This window comes from Babylonia areolata, chromosome 5, assembly GCF_041734735.1.
Source record: "Babylonia areolata isolate BAREFJ2019XMU chromosome 5, ASM4173473v1, whole genome shotgun sequence".
NCBI classification, from domain to species: domain Eukaryota; kingdom Metazoa; phylum Mollusca; class Gastropoda; order Neogastropoda; family Buccinidae; genus Babylonia; species Babylonia areolata.
Window position 1 is genome coordinate 32,692,831 of NC_134880.1, and position 16,150 is coordinate 32,708,980.

Below are 16,150 nucleotides of genomic sequence, written 5' to 3' on the forward strand. Positions count from 1 at the left end.
CCATTTGCTAACAGGCTGCCACGCGAGCAGGCAACTGGTCAGTGACTTCGTCAGCATGTGTGCGAGACAGGCCACACATGACAGTCTGGCCAGTCATACCATTCAGTTGTGGAGTGACCCAGAATAACACATTCTGCTTGGCTAATCACAAAATCACATGTACAGCACCTGATGGATTTTTATTTTTGGAAAATTCTATTCCATTCCATTGTCGGAAACCGAATACATTTTATGTAAGAATGCTCACGCATTCCATTGTCTGGAGAGAGTTAAAGAAGAATAAGAGAAAAGAAAGAAGATAAGAAAAAGATAAGAAGACAGTGCCAATAAAAGACACAAACAACAAATATCCTAAGTACAACATGTCAGCACAAGTGGATAGTGAGCACATGTGTACATATCACATGCAAAGACTATCACTTGGTTTGGGATAAACAACAACGTAACACATATGTGTGAAGACCAAACACTGACAGGAGATGACATTTCTAATACATTTAGATAGTGTAAAGTAGTTGAAGCTAAGCTGAGTTAGTGAAAGTACACTGAAAGTATGAATTATGTTAAGCTGATACTGTGTCAAAGTGACTCAAATGAATCAGTTAAAATGTAGCACTATACTGGAGTAAGCCGTATAGGAGAGGGCATGATAGCCAAATTACAATTAACAGACTGTGATACATATCAGATAGTTTTAATCGATAACTGATATTGATCCAACACTATCTTGTAATGACCACAACAGAATACTACACATGTAATAGAGGACTAAGCACACTGTAACTGTGAAGCTATAGTACTGAGGGTCATTGAAACACTGCAGCAGTACAACTGATATCAGCATGTAGAATTACACATGAATAATAGAAATGATAATGGAATCAGTGGCTTTGATATTAAACACTGTCAAACTGAGAAACCAAATAGTAAGTCAGTGCTCAATACAGTGTTTGGAAGAACTATCATGGCTTAACCAAGTGGCTTGCAGCTAGCAAATGAATTCAAACAAGTTATCCAGTTGCCTCAAACAAACACAGTAAACATGGCCTGTGTTCAACATTCAAATCATCTCCTCTGAAAGCGGGATAAGTAACGCCTAACCATCATCAGTGAGAGAAAATGAGAAAGAATATGTAGAACATTCTGGAATAGTCAATTAAACTATCAGTGGGCAGAGACGTCTCTAAATACAAATTCTTGACAGAACACATACAGTGGTAGTAACTACACCATCAATGTGTTTACTACATATAAACATGCTAGAGTGGACATTGAATTAACTGGAATGAACATAAAAGAAAAATTGAATCGACTTTCTTTGTCAGCTCATTGTATACTAATTTGTGCAGATCTATAGATTACCATGTTTTGCAATGTTCTTGAAGCGCCCTCACTGCCAGAATAAAAGAATAATGGAAATATAATAAAACACACAAAAAACCATGATTTAAACGACAATATTACGTCCAATACAATAACATCTGTTTATCACATGAAGAAGAAAGCAACAACATTGCTTTAGATATCATATTTAGTCAGAGTACGTCAGATGCACCGCAGCAGTGGGGATAAGTCTGCTTGCTTCAGAACTGAATATGCATGGTTCGATCCTGCTCGCATAACCCCTCTCCCTTTTTTTTCTCTCCCAAGCTTATCATCAATCTATCTATCTATCTATCTATCTATATATATTCATATATCATATTTAATATAGAACACTTTTTAATGAATTTTTAATCTCTTTTTTTTTCTTTTTTTTTGTTGTGCTCCTCCTGATTCCTTTACTGGATAAAGCGCGGAGCACAAGGGAGTCATGAGGGTTTGCCTCTTGTTTGTATATGACGTAAATTGCCGTTCCAGTGCTATCCATGTAGTTCAGTTAGCAAATCATTATGGAGAAGAAAGGGGTATTCCTCTTTGTGTATGCTCATTTAGATTTATTTTTATATAACAGACGAATTAAGCTAAGCATTCAGTCTTCTTGTGTACATTGAAACAAACTTGGATGAAGGGAAAATCAGAATAAATGTATGCTGTAAATGGCTGCCTTTATGACTCTGGGGAAGTACTTTGTCTACGTCATCAGCAGACAGCTTATTGGCTCTGAGTGGTTTGATCTCCAGGTATCAGATGAGTATCAGTATCAGTAGCTCAAAGAGGTGTCATTGCGTTCGGACAAATCCATATATGCTACACCACATCTGCCAAGCAGATGCCTGACCAGCAGTGTAACCCAATGTGCTTAGTCAGGCCTAGAGAAAAAAGAAAAAGAAAAGAAAAAAAAAAGAAGATAATATTAATAATTAAATTTTTGTTTAGTATGATTGCTACTCCTCTTCCTTCATGCCTTTGAAAGACAGTGAAATTCTCAGAATTTATTTGTCCGTCTGCACTTGTCCTGGTCTCTTGAAGACATAAGATGTCAGAATCATATACCAGTATCTCAATTGTCAGATGAATACAGCATCATAGGTTATGTTTTGGCTTTAACACATTTCATCCAGCGTCATGAGTCCCTTGTCACATGAGTGTGTACCCAGAGACCTCAGAATGTTTCTTGAACCCAGCTTCCAGTTGTAATGCACCATAACTGGTTTTTCTTGTAAAAGGTGGATATAAATCTGTTAGAGTTAACAGTATTCTGCATTGTATGAAAGTTGTCCCTATTACACTTGATAGTGTACTCACAAAAACCACGGAACAAACAACTGCAGTTCCGAGCCCTACTTTCAGTTCTGTTTTGTTTGTTCTGTTTCGTTTGTCTTGTCTTGTTTGTTCTGTTTCAGTTTTGTTTTATTCTCGTACAAACTAAACAGTGTTTAGTGTGTAGAATGGAACTGTTAAGACGGCAATAATTTAGTAGAAAAATATAACCTGATGTAAGCATGGAAAAAAAAGAAACATCCCTCCTCATCCCCCTGAAAAACAACGAAGCAAAACAAAAACCAAAGTCCCTCAGCCTCCCCTGACTACCACCCCAAAAGTTTTATTCAGTCTACACTTTACACATGCTAAAGTAATCACTTTACAACATGCATATCAATTCGACAATTGTGCTTTCAGAAACAAAATTTTAGTGATTGTTTTTTTCTGACTTAACCCTCTTTCAGTCTTCACTGCTTACTCTGTAGTAATGAGATGACTTAGTTTTACTTGGTATAAAATGAATGAAAAGATTTTTTAGAAAGCACTAGAAGTTATTTCCATGTATTTTTGAAAAACCCTGGTTAGTTGTACAATTGTAGAGGGGAAGTGGGGGAGTGAGTGGGTGGGAAGTTGTCAGAGGTAGGAAAGAAAAAGTTTATTACTGATTCTCAAGGAACTATATTCACATATTGTTGCATCCTTTATGGGTTTCATTGTGTGACCCTCAGTAACACGCGAGTTCAACAAGACCACAACAGGACGTTTGAACAATGGAGTGCCCCAAGTGCCCCCAAGACGAGGGGATTCTGAATTGAACCAGTTTCGCCAGACCCTGCCAGTATTTCAGATGCGACAGGAAATCCTTAGTACCATCAACGGCCATCAAGTTTCTCTCGTGTCTGGAGAGACTGGGTCAGGAAAAACCACTCAGGTACTGTAACAGCAATTTTCTATCGCCTTCATAGCTTTACTACAATGTGCCCTTTTTATGATGTTGACTGATTGGTCTGAGTTAGAAATACCTCTCCGTTTTACAAAGATTGTCTTGTTCAGTAGTAATCTAGTAGTCATACCCTTGATCTCATTCCTTTCAGCACTGCTTGCTTGTGTTTTGATGTGGTGCTTCAGTTCTCATATGAACTATATCCTCTTTTCATCATGGTCAGCAACACTATAGTTGGACATCAATTGCTTGGGGTAAGTTCCTTTGATTATTTATAGTCTCAGCAATGGAGTTCCAGTGCCCCCACTGCTTTATGTCCCCATATTGAGGTTGCAGAGCCACCTTAGTTTTCATTGATGAATTGCTGAAAATGAAAAGGTCTTCTTCTGACCTGAAGGACAACCATTGTACTATGCATAAGCATCAAAACGAGCAATCTACAGTTGGTTGTGTAAAAAAGGAAAAGGCCTTGCTGATTCACTGAAAGATAAATTGCTAGAAAACTGAAAACAGAACATTTTCATGGCCAGAACTTGAACCTCTGACTTTCTGATTACCTTAGTTAAAACAAACATTTTATGCGTAGGATTTGAAACATTGATTTACCAGGAGTTAGTGACAGGGAAAGAAGCAGCAAACTGTTTTATAGACAGCTATGAGCAGATCAGCACCATCCAGGTTCCAGAAGATACGAAACAAGTTTATGATGAGCTAAAGAACCACCAGGCTGAACAAGATCCATCAGAATACATGAACAAGCCTTTCAGCAAGGAGTTGGAGAAAGCACTACCACCCTGAAGGACAAGAGATCTCCTGGCCCTGACAAAGTTGCCAACGAGGTGCTTGGACATCATGGCATCAAAGCAAAATTCAGACTCCTCACTCTCTTCATTAACAGCTGGAAAAACGGGCATGTTCCACAGAACTGATGAGTTGATATGGTGCCCATGCACAAGATGGGTAATGACCAAGTGAAAGCAGACAGTTACCATCCCATCAGCCTTACCAGTTGTCTTGGCAAGCTCCTCGAGTGAATGATCACTATGCACCTGGAGAATAACATCATCACTCCAGAGCAAGCAGGCCTCAGGCAACACCGTTCCACTGAGGACCAGTTGACCTACATTGCCCAGAAGATTGAGGATAACTTTCAGGACAAACAGCACACTCTGATGGTGTGGATAGACATGAAAAAGGCTTTCGACTAAGTGTGGAAAAATGGGACCGTTTGAAACTCCAAAAGAGTGGTGTGACCAGCTGTATGTACGTAGTGGATCTCCCATTACCTGAACAATAGAAAGGCCTGAGTCCTTGTGAAATGGAGTATACAGTTGTAAGAAGACACCGAGAGAAGGAGTGCCCCAAGAGGTGTCTTGGTCCAGATCTTTATCAACGACATTGTCAGAGATCTGCTATGCAAAGTCCAGAGAGCTACATATACTAATGATTTGGTCCTTTGGTGTTCGGAGGAACACCTCACAACAGCCAACTACAGGTTGCAACAGCACGCTGAACGTTCTTGAAGGATGGACAAAACAGTGGTTTGTGAAGATGAACATCAAAAAGGCCACCTACACTGTCTTCAGCCTCTCAACAAAAGAACAGAAGGCCAAGCTGTATCAATGGACAAAATGATGACATTCTTGACTATGACCCGACTTGATGTCGAGCTGTCCCTGGATGGGGAGAGGGAACACCCAGTCATATTCAGTCCAGCATCCTTGGTGTTGGCCCCAGAGACTCTCAGAGTGGCCCTGAGAAAAAGTCTTTTTCCCTTCAGCACCTCCAGACCCACTATCCAAAAGAGTCCTAGACTCATGTTAATACTGACGGCTCAGCTGAGGAAGCTGTATGAAATGGTGGGGCATGAATCTACATTCAATACCCAAAAGGCAGAGAAGAAATGATCTGCTTCGCTACTGGCCTTTACTGCTCCAATTATAAGGCTGAGACAGAAGCTCTGAAAACAGCAGCAGCCCACATCAAGGTCAGTGCTCATGCTACCCATAACGTAGTTTTCCTGACTGATGCCCCATTCATCCTACATGCCTTCCAGTCCAACAGAAACACTGACCTAAAAGACCTGTATTCCACTCTTGCCTTCCTTTGCAGGAGCCACGCTGTCGTCCTGCATAGTGCTGGGCAATGAGACTTCTGACTCCTTCGCATAGGAAGGCACTACACAAGAGCAGGTGGATAAGGATAGGTCCACCAGCTTCTCTGAGGCCAAGCAACAGAAGTAGATGTAACAGCATCCATGCTACAAAAGGACAGATCCCTACTACCAGCTGACTAGGTGTGAACACTTGTCAGTGTTAAGACTCTTGACTGGCCACAACCATCTAAACCACCACCTCCACCTACACACTAAATTCTGCATTGATCACTCAGCACGGTGACCCTGTTGGATCAACAGCCAGACAACAGATCATCTGCTGCAATCCTGCCCCCTCTATGAGGTGCTCAGGAAGAGTACTGGTTGGATCCAACTACAGTGCTCCGGAAGCCCTATAGCTGTGTGGAGGATTCAACATACAGCTGCCTTCATGGAAACTGGGGTGTCCATCTAATGATTGGGAAGAAGAAGAAGAACCACAGATTTTCCCCGGTGCATGTCTAGTTCGATCTTTTTAGCACATGAATGCTGCTTAGGTTCCCTAGAGAAGTGTTAAAAAAGTATCTTATTAGCATCTTTAAATGCAGAAAGTGCAGTAAATTGGTATATCACTTTAACTGCTTGGGTGAGGAGATAAAAATATTGCCATTATATCAGGAATGCCAGTTGAATGAATAGGAGATGAGCAAACTGCTTGAGTTGGATTTTCATTAATACTCTAGGTGAAACTAGTCCTCTTGATGCTGGTCAGTTTTCTTGAATATTTGTTGTGTGGCATTCATTGAGCAGGTGCCACAGATGATCCTCGATGACTGCTACTCACACAACCAGCAGTGCCGCATCCTGTGTACACAGCCCCGTAGAATTGCTGCTCTCAGTGTGGCAGAACGAGTTGCAGCTGAGAGAGGAGAGAGAATTGGACAGACAGTTGGCTACCAGATACGTTTGGAGAGCAAGTGAGATCTTAATAATGTTGTGGGGTTTTTTTTGTTTTTTTTTCAATATTGTATTTATATTTATTTATGTGTTGACAAGAAAAATATCTGTTTATTGAGATTGGACAGGTTCTGTTGTCTGCATTTTATTTTGGGACTGAAATTAATTCACAGTTGCTCACCTCAAACTTGTCAACTCACTTAAGAATTAACTTTATTAAGTGTTGATTTGAATAGGTATTTGCAGGAGACATATGATTTGAACTGGTACCTCCACTTACTATTAAAACAAATGTTAGAAAAGGGATGGTTCATCGCCACCCGTTATTGTTCATAAAGGGAGTGTCTGGCTTCTGAACTGACACAGTTTTGACACTGTGATTGGTGTTCCCTCTTCTTAGGAGTCTCCAGACATACTTTGGAAGGAAAAAGGCAATTTTCCTTCTGAAGTAAGTTTTTCTTAGTACTGAAGTAAGCTTTTCTTAATACTTACTGCCTAGACAATCCTTCTCTCAGTTATGTGTGAAATAAAGAGATGGTTGATAAAAATCTACTTGTCTGATCCTGTTCTCTGCTTGTCTATCTGAAATTTTGTTGATAAGAATGACCTTCAGTTTTTATTTGCCTATGTCTCCAATTATCACGATGTTTCACACTGTACTGGCAAGTATTTTTGTGTAGTCAAATCTAACATTTGTTTAGAAGTGTGAAATGCAAAGTGTTTTGTGATGTTCCAGAGTGTCACCAAAAACTCTTTTGACATTTTGCACGAATGGGGTGTTATTGAGGACACTGATGGGAGGCACTGGGCCACTGGCGACTGTGACTCATGTTATTGTGGTTAGTATCGCATGTCATCTGGGATATAGATGTCTATCGTGAGTGCTCTGCTGGATTGTTACCTTGTTTGTATTGTTGTATGCTTTCATCTTGATTTGTATAAGTTTGTATTAGAGTAAAATCACAAACTTTCAGTGGTTTTAAACCTTGCTGTTAACATTGTACTGTTGCATATTATTCATGCATCCATCAAGCCACACACATACATACAGCTTGCTTTCACACACAGTTTACGTTTTTTCTCTCAGTCCTTCTCCATAGTTATACCTACCAGTAATCATTTGCACAGCCTGCAAAGCTGTGTAAATCCATTGACTGGGTCCACTTATTGTTTGCTAAGCTTCTGGCACCTTTTTTGCATATGAGGAAAACCCTCATTTCATGAGCTTCTATATGCTCCATTTTGCAAATCATTATCATCAGATTCGATGCATGGCATCAGTTATGTTTAAAAGGTACTTGGGAAGCACTTTGTGTGGGGCATCAGCTGACAGAATGGGTTAAATGTAGCTTTCATTTGGAAAGAGATTAGTGATTGTTATTACATGCTGGCTACATTTTTGATGCAAACACTGACTTCTCATAGAACTTGTAAAAGGTTTCATTTTAATAATGGTGTGTACGTCTTTTATACTTTGTTTTTATCCATATCAGCAAAATGTAATTGCCCGATTCTTTGTTTTATCCATTTTAACAAAAGTAAATGTCTGATATTTTTTTCATGATTTAACCTTTAGACTGTTATGAAAGCCATTTCAGTATCACATATGATTCACTCCCCAGCCACTGCTGTGTAAGCCATTCCCAAATGGTGGTTACATATCTCTGTCTTGTGAAAGTTTCTTTGTTGGTCAGGAATTAATTAGATTGATAGCTTTGTTTCAACTTACTCTTACTAGTCTGAGAATAACTTTGAAACCCCTTATGTCACTGAGGAGTGTGTTTTTTCAAGTGAAAGTAATTCCTGTGAAGTTAATTGTCTGTCAAATAGCTTGATGAGCGACTTGCATGCGTTTCTGCAGGATAATTCAGTGCTTTGAGGCAATATCTTAAGTATTTATTGTCTTTATTTTGTATATTGATCACTGCTTTCTTATTCTGAATCTTCTTGAGAAGTGAAATATGTTCCTGGCGCACTAGTGCTAGGTCTTTTAATCCACAGGTCAATGATTCTAATCATTGTCCAACCAGAACCCTCATTTTTAAAGACTTCAGTTGCGACAATGATTTAGTCATGTTCTTTTTGTATGATAAGGTCTTCAACAATACTGATAATTGTTTGGGGCGTGGTGGTAATTGTTTTGAAACTATCTTTGTTTTTTCTGCTTCACCATATTACCTGATGGAGTCTCCCGTTGGTCTGACAGATGAGTAGGCAGGCAGGCTTATCTGTCGGTGTGTGTCCTCATATGGGAGAGGCCGATTCTGGATGCACAGCACTTCCCACAGGTGTTGCAAGGGAAAATGTCTCCAGAAGTTGAGCCCTGCTTCCTTCGCTCACGCTTCTCCTTAATGGCCAGCGTTCTCTTGTTTTCAAATATCTTTATGCCACTAGAGCACAGCACCCTCCAGCGACAGCGGTCAAGGGCATGAGTTTCCCAGGAAGTGATGTCTGTGTCACAGGCTTTGAGGTTTGTCTTCAAGGTGTCCTGAAGCGCTTGCAGGGTCTTCCACGTTCACAGTGGCCTTCCTTCAGCTGGCCATACAAAAGCATCTTCGTCATCCTGCTGTCTGTCATGCGGACGTGTCCTGTCCAGCGTAGCTGGCACTGGATCAGCAGGCTTTCGATGCTGGGCAGGCCGCTCCTCTCTAGGACCTGGAGGTTGGAGACCATGTCTTGCCACTTTATGCCGAGGATCTTTCGTAGGCATCTCTGGTGAAATTGCTCAAGTTGTTGAATGTGACGGCGATACATCGTCCATGTTTCACAGCAGTACAACAAGGTGGTCAGCACAACAGCTCTGTAGGTTTTGATTTTGGCGCTGAGCCTGATGCCTTTGTTGTTCCACAGCCTGTTGTTGAGTCTGCCAAAGGCGGAGCTGGCCTTGGCGATGCGCAGCGTCACTTGTGCATCAAGGGCTCCGTTGCTGCATAGGGTGCTGCCCAGGTAGCAAAACTTGTCAGCTGACCTGATCTCTGTGTCATTGATCTCGATTGCAGGTGGGGGGGAGGCACTGGCGTTCTATGAGCTAGCTGGTTGGTACATGGACTCGGTCTTGCTGAGGCTGATGGTGAGTCCAAAGCATCTGCAGGAGGTTGAGAACCTGTCCATAATGAACTGCATGTTCTCATGGGTGTGTGCAGCAAGCACGCAGTCATCAGCGAAGAGGAATTCTCTCAACAGTGCCTCAAACACCCTGGACCTGGTGTGGAGTCGCCGCAAGTTGAAAAGTTTGCCATCTGTGCGAAACTGAATATAGATGCCCCGGTCACAGTCTTGGAAGGCGTCAATCAGCATGGCAGAGAAGAGAATGGAGAACAGTGTGGGTGCCAGGACGCAGCCCTGCTTCACTCCATTTACCACAGGGAACGGATCCAACATGTCAGTATTTTCCTGTACTCTTGCCTGCATCGTGGAAAGACGTAATCAGCTGGATTAGGCTCTCTGGGCAGCCGAACTTTAGGAGGATCTTCCACAGACCACGGTGGTTCACCGTGTCGAAGGCCTTAGTCAGGTCTACAAAGACCATGTGGAGCTCCTTGTTCTGCTCACGGCACTTCTCTTGCATCTGGCGTACGGCAAACACCATGTCACATGTTCCCCTGCCTGAGTGGAAGCCACACTGTGCTTCAGGGATGACTGTGTTGGAGACATGGTCAACCAGTCTGTTCAGTATGATGCGGGCGAAGATTTTGCCGGCGATGCAGAGGAGAGAGATTCCACGGTGGTTATCGCAGGATGTTTTGTCTCCCTTCCGTTTGTAAATGTGGACAATAGAAGCATCCCTGAAATCCTGTGCGCGCGGTACCATGCCTCGTATGCCATCCTACGAAGGCAGGGATCATGATGCTGGGAGAGATACTCGGCAAGAGACTCTCCCAGGCCCGGAGCTCATGATTTCTCCCGATAGGGACCGCGGCGATGCGTCTGCAGACGCAGATCGCGGAGGGGACGCTCATCCCGATAAAACGGTCATGAAGGGGACCGGGGGGAAAGGGATACGAGCGTTGCCTCCCGAGGTGTCCCAGCGCGAGGCAGGTGGAGGGGGGAGTAGCATGTTCTCTCTTGGTGGTGGGAACTCGCGGCTGGGTGCGGACTCCCAAGGGGAGGCCGCCCCCCACCGTTACCCGGGTCCCCACATGGAGACGGCCCTCAGGGGCCCCAGTGCTGTTCCCCCTCCTCCCTTCTCGGTCGACCCCCCTCCCCCACCTCCTGGGGGAGAAAAACATTTGGTTCCGGGGGGGGACCTCCACTTTGCCCACCCCGGGCCAAGCCACCCCAGTCTCCCCACGGGAGGGGATTCGGGGCGCGTGGCAACCTGCTCTGCAGGTCTTCCCGCTATCCGGCCGGTCTCCCCTGCTGGGGTAGTCCTGCGCATGTCAGGCGGTTCCCGGCAGTCAGACCGCCGGCCTTTCGGCCTGTCTGACACCCAAGTCGGACCTGACCTCCCTCCAACTTGGCCAGGTTTTTCCCTTCAGCGAGGTCAAGGCGCCGGTGACCCTTGGGGCTGGGGTCACGGGATGGCTGGTGCCCACGGGTGGTATCCCCCATTCTACCCGTACTGGGGTGCACCTATGGTGCATGCTGGGTTCCCGGGAGGACCAGGGACTAACCCCTGGTCCGCTCCCCACCGGACCCAACCCAGCACAGACCACAGAGTGACACACACAGCCCCGACAAGAGGGATTGACTCCTCGTCGGGCAGGTTGAGCTCCTCGACCAGTATTAACACTACAGCCTCGAATCGGTCCTCTGTCAGCACGCAGGTGACCTCCACGGTCACTACGGCTTCCTTTTCAGGACCGACGGCAGCTTAGGGGCCCCGCTCAGCCCGTGGGAGCCTGCCGTTCCCACCTACCCAGCCCTCGGTCCTTAAAGGAGATGAGTGGGTGTTTGTCCCCTCACAGCACTCGTGGGTCCCTCTGGCGTCCAGGGACGCTCTCTCTAAGAAGGTGTGGTACCCACCATCCCAAGCATGGTTGGACCTACGGTCCACACACTCCCCACCCTCTTCAGGTGTCAAGGACATAATAGAGGAGACCAGGGTCCCTGCTCGGGATCGCCCCAGCTCATCCCGCTGGGCTGACCACAGCCCACAGGACGCCCCCGTGGGTACATCCACTTGGGATGGCACCCAGCAGGGGATGGACTGTGAACAAGAGGGACAGCCCCTGTCTTCGGATGAGGACGAACAAGCGGATGAGCACTCTTCGCCCCCATCCCAGTGCGACAGATGGAGCCCACGCCTCCCTAGGGACCAGCCTGAACCAAACTCGGACTTTGCCGAGCTCGAACTGACCCTCCCCAATAGGGTCACGCATGCTGAATCAGTCCCTCAGGCAACTTTGTCACCCTTAACCCTCCTACGGTCAGGTGACTAACTCCAGAACCACAAGGCGACTCAGAGTGCCAGAAATGGCTCAGGAGTGGCTTAATAAGCCAGCCCGCACCGTCAGGGGTGCTGCTTCCATCCCTCCTCCAGGCAGGGAGTCCCTCTCTGCCCTGGGCGCTTTTACCCCAGGCAAGTTCCTTAAAGATCCCTCCAAGGGAGGAGTGTGGTCCTGGTACACACAGGAACACCCTGCCTACAGGGAAGCAGAGCCCTCCGCGCAGGACAGGATGTTGGTCTCACAGCGCACCACCTTCTCCACCTCAGCTACTCTTCCCTTTAAGACATTTGCAGAGTGGGACAAACTGGCCCGCCGCTGCCTCCTCGAGGTTTCCACGGCTTATACTTTCTTTGACGCGTTCCTCCACAGAGCCAATGAGCTGTGGGAACAACGTCCAGTTCAGCAGGACACGGAGTCTCCTTCCTCTGGCCTGCCTGGCCTCTTCTCAGACCCGAGGTTAAACACTTTTGGCAATCGAGTAGCGTCTGGTCTCACGGCAGCTGCAGACGCAGCTACCAGCCTTTACTTCAATACTGTGCTAGCGCGGCGGGATGCTGTTCTCCGCCTCTCTAACATTCCAGTAGAGGAGAGAGCTGCCCTGCGGTCCATCCCAGCACAGCAGCACTCCCTCTTCGGCCAGTATGCGCCGCATTTTGTCAGCCACAGGGCAGAGACAAACAGGGAGGTGGCCTCATATTTAGCCCACTCCTCCCAGGGGCACCAGGGTTCTATGCCATTGAAGAGACCCGCCACCAGGGCTCCTCCATATACCTCGCCTCCTAAGTCAAAGCGGCGTGCTCAGAATCAGCGGCAGAGGAACAAACCACCTCATGGCCGTCCAAGCCGTCCGGCCATGCCCAAGGCCAGAAGGCAGCACCCCCAATGACTGGGCCCCGATTCAGCACCGCCAGTTGTTCAGCCCCTCCAAGTAGGAAACTTGTCCCGGCACGCTCATCAGTGGCGTGCTCTGGGACTCAACGACTGGATTGTTTCGGTGCTAGAGTCGGGGTACATGCTCCCTTGGGTGGGGGACCGCCCCCCTCTAAGATCCACTCCTCCTCCTTATGTGCCCAGCTCGATGGAGCAGGAGAGCGTCTTAGAGAAAGAGATATCGCACCTACTCCTCATAGGGGCGATATCTCAACTCTCGGACCCGGGCCCCGGTTTTTACGGCCGGTTGTTCGTGATTCCAAAGGTCTCCGGAGGGTGGAGACCAGTCCTGGACTTGTCCCCCCTCAACAGATTCCTCCCCAAGATGAAATTCAAGATGGACACACAGGCACAGATTCGGGCGACGTCCATCGATCTGAAAGATGCTTATTTCCATATCCTCATCCACCCGGCATCCCGCCGGTACCTGAGGTTCGTGTGGAGGGACAGAGTGTTCCAGTTCTCTGTCCTCCCATTTGGTCTGTCCCTTGCCCCTTTCCTGTTTACCAAGGTGGTGCGGGAATTGGTGTCAATCGTCCGGTCGGAGTCCATTCGGCTCTGTGTGTACCTGGACGACTGGCTTATTCTGGCCCAGTCACAGGCTCTGTGCCAGAGTCATACAGCCAGACTTCTAGACCTGTGCGCCCAACTGGGCTTCATCACGAACCAGGAGAAATGCGATCTGTCCCCGAGCCAGTCCTTCGACTTCTTAGGGATGAGATTCGACACGCGGTCTATGATAGTCTCTCCGACGCCAGATCGGTGGGACCGTCTGGCAGGCCTCATCAACCACTTGCGCCATTCCTCCCAAGCAACAGCGCGGACACTTTCTTCCGTCCTGGGCATGATGGAGTCCATGGCACCTCTCATCCCTCTGGGCAGGGTTCTCAAGCGCCCTCAGGCTACGGTGGTCCCAGAGCACTCAGCCATGGGATACCCGGATATGTCTGGGCGAGTGGTTCCTCGAGGTGACATCAGAGTGGTTAACCACCCCTCTTCTGACACAGGGGGTGCCCATAGCCCCACCTACTCTTCAGGTGGCACTATTCACAGACGCCTCCTCCCTGGGCTGGGGAGCCCACATGGACTCACTCCATGCAGCAGGGACTTGGTCCCCGGAGGAGCGCCTATGCCACATCAATGTTCTGGAACTGGAGGCAGTTCGCAGGGCTCTCCAGCACTTCATGGCGGAGGCCAACGGCAAGACCATTCGCTTGTTCACGGACAATACAACAGTCGCATGTTACGTGAACAAAGGGGGGGGAGCGCACTTGGAAGACCTCTCTCTGCGGACCGAGGCTCTCCTCCGTTGGTGCCACAGCAAGGGCATTGCACTTTCAGCGAGACACATAGCAGGGAAAGACAACATTTTGGCAGATGCTCTCAGCAGGTCCAAGAGTGTCATACACACAGAGTGGACCCTGGACAAGGACACCCTGCAAGGAGTGTGGGAACAGTGGTTCCGGCCGATGGTGGACCTGTTTGCGACAAGGTTCAGCAAGAGACTTCCCACTTACATCTCTCCGGTCGCTGACCCAGAAGCATGGGCAGTGGATGCTCTCTCTCTAGACTGGAGCAGTCTGATTGCCTACGCATTTCTTCCCTTTCCAATCCTGTCCAAGGTGATACGGAAAGCCAGGTTGGAACGCCCGCAGCTGATCCTCATTGCGCCGAAATGGCCAGCCCAGCCCTGGTTTCCGGTCCTTCAGTCCCTGACACATGTTCCACCACTGGAAGTGGAAACCAAACCTCATCTGCTGAGGCAGCCTCGTTCGGGCATTCCTCACTCCAATCCTCAAATGCTCCACCTGCACGCGTGGCTGCTTTGCGGGCGGAACTGTCAGCATCACCATTGAAGTCTTCCACCCCTCGGTCAGCCTCTGTGTCGGCCGCGCTGACCAAGGGGGGTGCCTCCTCTGACCTCCTCTCCATAGTCTCCAAAGCCAGGAGGAACAGAGACCTTGTATGACTTTCGCTGGAAGAAATGGCTGAGTTGGTGTACAGCTCAGAACATTCCCCCTACTAACCCTACGAGCATGCAGCTGGCCAACTTTCTGGCTCACTGCTCCTCGGTTCTCAACCTGTCTGCTAGTTCTGTGAGAGGGTACAGGTCTGCCATTTGTACCACTATCAAACAGCTAGGTGGTCCTGCTTTTGAAGCTGATTTCCTGCTCAGAGAGGTGGCTAGGGGCGCCTCTCTGAAGGAAGCTAGGAATCCCAGAAGAGTGCCCCTCTGGGACTTGTTCCTGGTGCTGGATTTCATTCGAAAACAGCCCTTTGAGCCATTGGGGACTATTCCTTTTGACCTGCTCACTCTCAAGACCACTTTCGTTCTGTTGCTGGCCACGGGCCGTCGTAGAAGTGAGATTCATGGTCTTAGTGGTATGCCACAAGATCTAGCATTCCACAGAGATGGTTCCATCACTCTTCGTTTCCTTCCAGAGTTTCTGGCTAAGAACCAAGACCCCGAGGTCCCTTCCCCCTCTCTCAGGGTCAGACCTTTGTCTGATATTCTTGCCCAAGATGATGAAGATAGGCATCTCTGCCCCGTTCGGTGCCTCAAATACTATTGGGATAGGTCTCGCCATAGGCGTTCTTCTCAGAGGCGCCTTCTCATCTCCCGCAATGAGAATTACAAGAAAGATATCGCTGCAGGCACCATTTCCCGCTGGGTTTCCCAAGTCATTCGTACAGCCTACTCTCATGCACACAAGGATATCAGTTGTCTTAATCCCAGAACACACGAAGTGCGGGCCATAGCTACTTCGGCTGCTTTCCAGCACTCGGTACCACTGCAGCATGTCTTGGAGGCAGCCTTCTGGCGGTCTGAGAATCCCTTCATCAACTTCTACCTCCGGGATTTCCGTATGACCAGGGCTGACGGTTCCAAGGGGTTTTCCTTTGTCGCGGCTAACACTGCCGTCTCAGTTTCAAGGGCTCCCCATACGAACCAGTAGGCGTTGCCCTCCTCCATTTGCTTTAAATTCTGCATCAGTTTGACATGGTACAGTATATGACACCAAAAGGAGGAGTTTGTATTATACTCCATGTTTGGTGTTTGCATATACTTACCATGTCAAACTCGAATGCCCGCCCGTCCGTCCCCGCGTCTCCGCCGTGGTTCTCATGGGGCATTTTCGTTCATGGCCATGGAATGATTCAGCGCTTATAGCTGTTAGAGGCGTTTGA

The 16,150-nt window shown here is 47.3% G+C and overlaps 1 protein-coding gene across 1 annotated transcript in view; it reads left to right on the forward strand.

The window, feature by feature from the left end:
- The first annotated feature begins 7,377 nt into the window (after positions 1–7,377).
- LOC143282249 (3'-5' RNA helicase YTHDC2-like) overlaps positions 7,378–16,150 on the forward strand; it is a 190,670-nt gene continuing 181,897 nt past the window's right edge. Inside the window, exon 1 of the mRNA XM_076587848.1 lies at positions 7,378–7,480. The gene's annotated coding sequence lies outside the window, so the exon portion shown is untranslated. The remainder of the gene's footprint in view (positions 7,481–16,150) is intronic.